This window comes from Mastomys coucha, unplaced genomic scaffold (assembly GCF_008632895.1).
Source record: "Mastomys coucha isolate ucsf_1 unplaced genomic scaffold, UCSF_Mcou_1 pScaffold22, whole genome shotgun sequence".
In the NCBI taxonomy this organism is placed as follows: Eukaryota; Metazoa; Chordata; class Mammalia; order Rodentia; family Muridae; genus Mastomys; species Mastomys coucha.
This window is the reverse complement of record NW_022196905.1, coordinates 78,408,968-78,416,818: the sequence shown is the minus strand read 5'-3', so window position 1 is coordinate 78,416,818 and position 7,851 is coordinate 78,408,968.

Here is a 7,851-nt window from a genome sequence, read left to right as displayed (position 1 = left end):
AAGTGATTTTAGATCTGAATCTTGCTTTTCTGGTGTGATGGTGTGTCCAGGACTTGCTATGCTGGGAGTATTGTGTTCTGATGATGCCAAGTAACCTTTGTTTGTGTTGCTTATATTCTTAGGATTGCCCTGCATCATCTGGTTATCTCTACTGCTACCTGCCCTTGCTAAATCTGACAGGAGGCTGTCCTTCCTGTGATTCTGATTGTGTTAGAACTTTTCAGAGTCAAGTTGTCTCTGTGATCCTGTGATGTGACCTTGGGCTTGTTAGAACACCTGGGAGTGGAGCTTCCTCCGGGTGTTTTGGGAATGACTGCAGAGTTTGCATCCAAGGTCTGCTCAGGGTAGCTCAGACAGACTGGAAGCAACCTGAGCCACTGGGCTGGCCCAGTTCCTGTGTGCCTGGGTCCTGTTGGTTCCAGTTACTCCCAGTGTTGGGACAGATGTGATGTCTTCCTCCTCTCTGATCCTGGGCGTGTTCCGGACTATTGTTACTATGAGTTTTCAGGGGGAAAACACAGCTAGTTTATGATACAACTTGACTCCAGAGTGTATATTGTTACTCATGATGCTATCCTGTTGCTAATAATGGAATTATATGAATAAACAAGTAAACAGATGCCCAGCAGCTTTCTGTGCATTCTCCTTTATGGTTCTATTCAATCCACACTTTTAAATATTACATATCAAATTCTCCATATCCCTCTTTTCCTCCCTCCTCCTTCCCTTGGCAGTCCATTTTCCTTGGTCTTTGTTTTAGTTAATATGGGCTGCAAAAAACCACACACACACACACACACACACACACACACACACACACACACACACACACCAAGATTTCATTTCAAATAGTTTTGGTGGTTTGCAAGCCAAAGACAAGGTAGATTGGATGCTTGTTAGTTTTCTGTCTTGCTTGCATGTTAGAGGATGTGGTGGAATGAAGGTTTTCTTTTGGTCTTGTTTCTACTAATCCCTCTCATGCAGTCTTCTCCCTGTGAATCACTGCTTATACCCCTACCTCCTAACACCATCACTTTTGGTGATTTTATTACATGAATTTTGAAGGAACACAGCCATTACAGCTTCAATAAGCACCTAAGTGTATTCTTAGTTTGGTTGCTGGATGATTTAACACTAGAATCCAGTAAGACTTGAGTTTCCAAAGCCAAGTATGCCTAATATAAAAACCTAATATGAAGGACTATTTAGACAAAAGAGAATATGCTATATTCTTTGGCTGCAAAGCCCAACATGAACTGAATGATTCTCAAGTCTCTAGCACTTTAAATTTCATTCAATTAAACAAAAACAGAGAAGTCACCTAGTTTCTAAGCCCTTTGCCAAGCTGCCTTCTTTTCAGCACAATAAGCAACAGTAAGAATGATCTTTAAAGTAATACTTTCAGGATTTAGGGTATTTTTAAAAAATGATATTCTCTGTTTTTATTTGCTAATACTCTGAGTTAAAACACAGTTATTTCTTTTAGAGACCAAAATTATTGCAACTACATCAGGTTTTAATTATTAAAAGCTAACCTGAGCTAAAGTTGGCATATTTTTATACCTATCAGTTCTATCCAACCTATATATCTGGGGCCATTTATTTGTCTACCCAGTCTATTTCCCCTATGAGATTTGTAGCAAAAGTAATCCTGGCCCTAAAGAAAAATTTGCTCTCAGCTTCTTCGCTGAATAACAAAATTCTTGAGGCAAAGTTCATCCCATTTTTGATTGAATTTCTATTGTAACCACAGCACACTGCTTCTTTGGTAACTTCAAAGGAAGTATTAAGTTGGAATTATGTCTTTTTGAAGGAAAATCATATTCAAGGTGGGGCCTATTCCTGAATTAGTCAAGTGATAGGCTCTGAGTAGACTAGGGAAAGGAGATCAGCATAGGGAGATGATAGAGAGATACAGGTAGGCATTTGTGGAACTTGACACATGCTTTCAAATACTATCAAGGGCTTGTTAGTGGGTTTCATTGGTCCTATGAATGTGGTTCCAGTCCCACAGTCATAGATTTGTATTTTGCCCTGTGACCCTGAGTCCCACTGTTCCTACATACTTTCCTACTTTTTCTTTTTGAAGGTTACTTGCATAATGTGCTAATTATTATTATTATTATTATTATTATTATTATTATTATTATTATTATTATTATTTTGTGGGTCCTATTTTCAGGTTCCAAATATTATTCAAATGTTATTCCAAATGTGTGATGTTGAGGTTTTCATTGGTGCCCTGTCTCAACAGCAGTCTGCTGAGCACTGAACAGCCAGTGGATTAACATTTAGAATACCCGGGCTGCGCATGTTGGTCTAGCCATTTGCTATACAAATATAATCAAATCTATTAATACCTTCGTAGATCACGTTTATTTTTCCTTTATGGAAAGCAGTTCGGCAGCAACTGTACAAGGGAACAAAGAATTGGCGTTTGCTGGGTATAGATGAGGGCGTTTTCCCTTCAATTGCCTCACAAATCATGGCAGCATTTTTTTTGTTTAGCAATAAACTCTTGAGCTGAGTCTTGGGCCGAATGTAATTTTCTTCAGGGTGAGATAAGAATGTGTAGGGAAATTAGTTGTTTGTGAAGGAAGATGTATAAAAAGAAAGTTTTTTTTCAGTATAGTTTCTATCTAGAATCTCAGGAGATGCAGGGCTCTACTAATTGCCACTGAGGCTGACTTTATTTTTTTATCTAAGATAAAGCTATATCTGATTTTAAAAACTTATCCAAATAATGAAAATTTTTATTATTTGCATTTTTCTATGTAGAGTTGTATTTTCTATTTTATAAGTTCAAGTTTTGCTGACATTTGTATTAAAATAAAGTAGAAAAAAGTAAGTATTCAGACAGAAAAGGAATCTTCCTGTGTGTTTAGAGATAGTTCTTCATGTTGGCTTTCCATGTCATAGCAATGAATGACCAGTAGGGGGCAATGAAAGGCAAGCGAAGGAGGAGGTTTTTAGAAGAAACTCTCCCCGCATCAGGGAAGTTTCTCAGATTGAACACTGGCATTCTGAAAGGCTTTATTTCAAAGATGGCTAAAGAGTAGTGTTCAAGGCTTCATGGAAGAGGGCAGCAACATAAAGAATGTCACCTCCGTGAATAAAATGTTTGAAGAGGTTTCACAGTAGCCAAGTTTTCTGTTGCTTCTGAAATCTGAGTGTTTGCATTCACTGGTCTCGAGCGGTGGGCGCAGTGAAGCCTCGCTCCACTCACTCCTTCAGAAGCTTCATGTAGTGCTAGATGCAGCTTCTAGGATCAGCACACCTTACTTTCCTTCTCAAACACAGTTGTCACAATGTGAATCACTTTTCATGTTTATCATGCTTGTCTCTAGTAAAATATATTAGTCATGTTATCGTATTTATTATATATATTATATGTTGCATATATAATATTATATGTACAGCCTAATTTTTTTGTATACATAATAAAAATCCTCAGCTTTTGGATATTGCTCAACTAGACCATTGTAGGCAGCTAAAAATTGTTTGTGGAGCATATATTTGGATCAACTTATGGTATTTTTTTTTTTTTCTTTTTCGAGACAGAGTTTTCTCTGTATAGCCCTGGCTGTCCTGGAACTCACTCTGTAGACCAGGCTGGCCTTGAACTCAGAAATCCACCTGCCTCTGCCTCCCAAGTGCTGGGTTAAAGGCATGCGCCATCACCGCCTGGACTATTATTTTCAAGATACAGTATTTTTGTGACTGTCCCCCTCTCACTGTTGGAGAATGTGTACAAACCCTTAAAAGCTATATTTCCTCCCATACATTTAATCAGAAGGATCGTGTTTTAATTCTGCTTGATTATGTTTTTAGTTTCAGGTCAAATTCAGAAGAGTCTTTGGAGGTAAACTACAGGAACAAGCAGATAGATTACTGCCACTTTAACTATGTCTAATTTTCCCACACAAAAATTGAGACTGATGTCAGAGCTTCCTAAGTTGATGGGTGTTAGTCTGCAAGCACTGGATTCCGGCCCTCAATTCTCAAGTTGTCAGACTACTTCACAGACCTGCTGTAGGATGCATGGCCATGGAGTGCTACTCAGACCTTCATCACTGTAGTATTTCCTTCCAGCAAGCTTCCAGCACTTTTGCTTTAAGATGAGCGTTTGAGGTTTCCCTTACTTTGTATATTTGGAAATCCTTTAGAACAGACAAGAACCCACTTTGGAAACCGCAGCACTCTCAGCTTTGGCATCCACCTCTTTTTATGGTAGGTGGTACAATACGGTGTCTTTGAACGCACAGTCCCAGTGGGAACCCTATTATCTGCTAAATATTTCTGGAAATGTTTATACAGAACACGGAGCACAGCAGGCTGCCCCCAGCCCTATCCTGACAGCTAAGCTTTGAAATGGCAAACGCATAGACCTCCCGAGTTCCCCCACTTGGCCCCTACTGTTGACATTTTCAAAGTTAACATATAAAATGATTCTGTTGAAATCATATTTTTTGAAGAATACACCACCCAAACTTTATCAAGGTGTGCAATTAGCCCTAAGATGACACCCGACTTAGAGAGCCAGTAGGGCCTTAAGACAAAAATGATGGATTATGTTCAAAGGCACTCTGTTATAATAGAGTATATCATTCAGTTCCCCTCATTTGGATGAGACTACTTTCTAATGGCATTTTTAGATATTTAGTCCTAATATCTTAGAATAATACCCACAACACTTCTGTGTTCTCCCATAGAATGTCATCTGCACTTTAGAGGAAAGAAATCAAGGTTTACAAAAGATACTTTAAATATTCCAGAGATGGGGTATGTGGATATTTTGAGGGCATTTCCTGCATTGTTATACTGAACTCCTTTTAAGTATGATAACTGAGACAGGCATGAGCGGAGTCTGATGATGTCAGATACCATCTTGACCTCATGGAGGACAACAAGGGAGTTGCCCACTGACATGTAGCTGCAGGATGGGTAGTCAAGTGCAACCAACACTGATTAATATCACCACCTTTTAAAAAAAAAGGCAGTGATAGGGTTAGAGAAGTTTTATAGATGTCAAAGGAAATTTGATTTTGAGATATATAGTTTGGGAGTGTCAACATAATGTATGAATATGCACTTTTAGACAGGATCCTTTGATGTTTCTCTCAGGAAATGAACAAAATATAGTGGAGAGCTGACCAAGCAAAACTACATATAGGTCTCTAGTGATTGTTGTAGGGTATTTGTCTTGGGGTTTTAAGGATAAAACAGTTTTAAGAGTAGGTTTAGGATCACAAAAATTAGAGAAAAGACCAATGGAGCTGAGGGGTTTGCAGCCCCTTAGGACTAACAACAATATGAACTAAGTAGTACCCTTGGAGCTCCCAGGGTCTCACCCACCAACCAAGGACTGCACATAGAGGGGTCTGATTGTGCAAGCAGCATGTGTATAGTAGAGGATTGCAAAATTGATCATCAATAGGAGGAGAGGACCTCGGCCCTGTGAAGGTTCTGTGCCCCAGTGTAGGGGAATGCCAGGGCCAGAAAGTGGGAGAGGGCGGGGTGGCAGGCATGGGGAGGGGGGGAGGCAACAGGGGTTTGTTTTTGTTTGTTTTTTTGTTTCTTGGAGGGGAAACTGGGAATGGAGAAATTCGCATGTAAATAAAGAAAATATCTAAAATAATAATAAAAAAAAAACTTGAGAAGAAAGTGCAGAGATTTTTCACATCCTGTTTCCACACATAAATAGCCTTCCTATTCTGGATAGTTTCCATAAATTGGGGTGCATGGTTTTTACACTGAATGCATCTAATTAGACATACTGATATCCCCAAACCATATTAATATTGAATTCACATTAATGGTCAATACACTGGGGTTGGGATGCATTTGCCTTAATATAGACTGGTGTTGCTGTGCTAAAAAGTCATCTCTGCTTTGCCAGTTCACCCCAATCCCCATTCTTTTCACTGCCCTCATAGTTTTACCTTTCCCAGCATACCAGGCATTTGGAATCTTACAGTACGTCGCCATTTTAAATGAGGTCCTTTCACTTAGCAATCAATAGTCAAGATTCTTCCATGCCTTTTTATAATACTATTTCATTTACCACTGGATATTGTTTCTTTGTCTTTGCTAATACTTAGTCACCAACAGGACATTTCAATTGCCTTCAAGTTTTGGTACCTGCAACAAAAGGTGTTCACCCATGTAAAGATTCTTGGATGGGCAAAATGTCTCAGCCCCTTTGGAGAAACAGGACAGGGTGTTATCATTGGTAAGAATATTGGTTAGTTTCATATCTGATGGTAAATTCGATCATGTCCAAGTATAGAGGCACAGTCTTCATGTTATTGAGAATGCACTTTCTGTCAATTTCAGCTTAAGATGATGTTTATCATGCTTATCATAGTCCAAGTTATCAACATGCACATGCGCTCACGCGCGCGCGTGCGCGCACACACACACACACACACACACACACACACACACAATCTCATATAGACAAGGTATACAGCCTTGCAAGCAATGCTCTAGGTGAGTGCTGGCTAGTTTTGGTCAGCTTGATTCGAGCTGCAGTTAGTCGGGAGGGGAGAACCCCAACTGAAAAACTGCCTCCATCACCTCTGTCTGTAGACAAGTCTGTGGGTCATTTTTTTAATGATTGATGTGGAAGGGCCCAGCCTCCCATGGGTGGTGTCATCTCCAGTCAGGTGGGCCTGGGTTGTATGAAGAAGCATGGGAGCAAGCAGTGCTCCTGCATGGTCTCTGCTTCAGTCCCAGCCTCCATCTCCCTGTCTGAACTTCTACCTGGCTTCAGTGATGACCTGTGATCAGGACATGTAGGCAAATAGCTTTCCTCCTCAAGCTGCCTTTGGTCATGATGATTATCGCAGTGATAGAAGCTAAGACAGGGAGGTTTTATCCTCATGGGTAGCGATACACAATGAAAAATAAAGAGAAGTGGCAAACAAAGAAATATTAGGGAGAACAAGGGAGACAAATGGGATGCTGGGAATAATGGTGAAACTTAATCACAATAGTCATCTTGGATATTGTGATGGGGACTTGAGTGGGTACCCAAACATCTGTGAAATTGCACTTGTCTTCCTCTGGAGAATGGTCTGTCCCGATAGACAAGGATGTTGCAGTCTGAATAGCCTCCAGGCACTCTTCAGTCACACTGTCCCTTTCCCTGCACCTAGCAAGGAGTCATGTGACTCCTGCTAAAGCTCACATACCTGGTACCACACTAACCACCCTGGTCTAGTTTTGGTCTTGTTTGTGAGTAACACCAAAGAGACTTCTTTTGGAAGCCTTTCTGGAAAACTGGGGTTCGAGCAATATGGGATAGTGTTGAGAAGCTGAGAAAAGAGAGCACACAGGAAATCATGGTTGCTCTGGCTGTGTCTTTGACATGTTATGATTGTGGGGAGTGGGGCAGGTGATGGGAAATCTGGGACCTAAGTTTTCTAAGTACAGTTCCAGAGCTACTTGTGATGGAACTTAACAAACTTTTACGTTTTTCCTTTGTTACCCTCTCAGAGAGTTTATAGGAAGATACTTTGGTTGACATTTTCTTTCTATAATAGTTCAAGTAGACACCCCTATGTGGATAATTTTTAACTTAGTTTTTGCTAGTATGTGTAGTAATTGTAAGGCATTTCATTATGGTATTGTTATGCACACATACTATGTACTCGATCCTATTTACCTTCTTTCTTTTTCTTACTGACTCTTCCTTCCCATAACTCCCCCTCCCATCCCTAATTGTCACCCTTTTTACTTTTATGCCTTTCCCACTCCAAGTTCCACATTTAAGAGGACATATTCTGCCGGGCGGTGGTGGCGCACGCCTTTAATCCCAGCACTTGGGAGGCAGAGGCAGGTGGATTT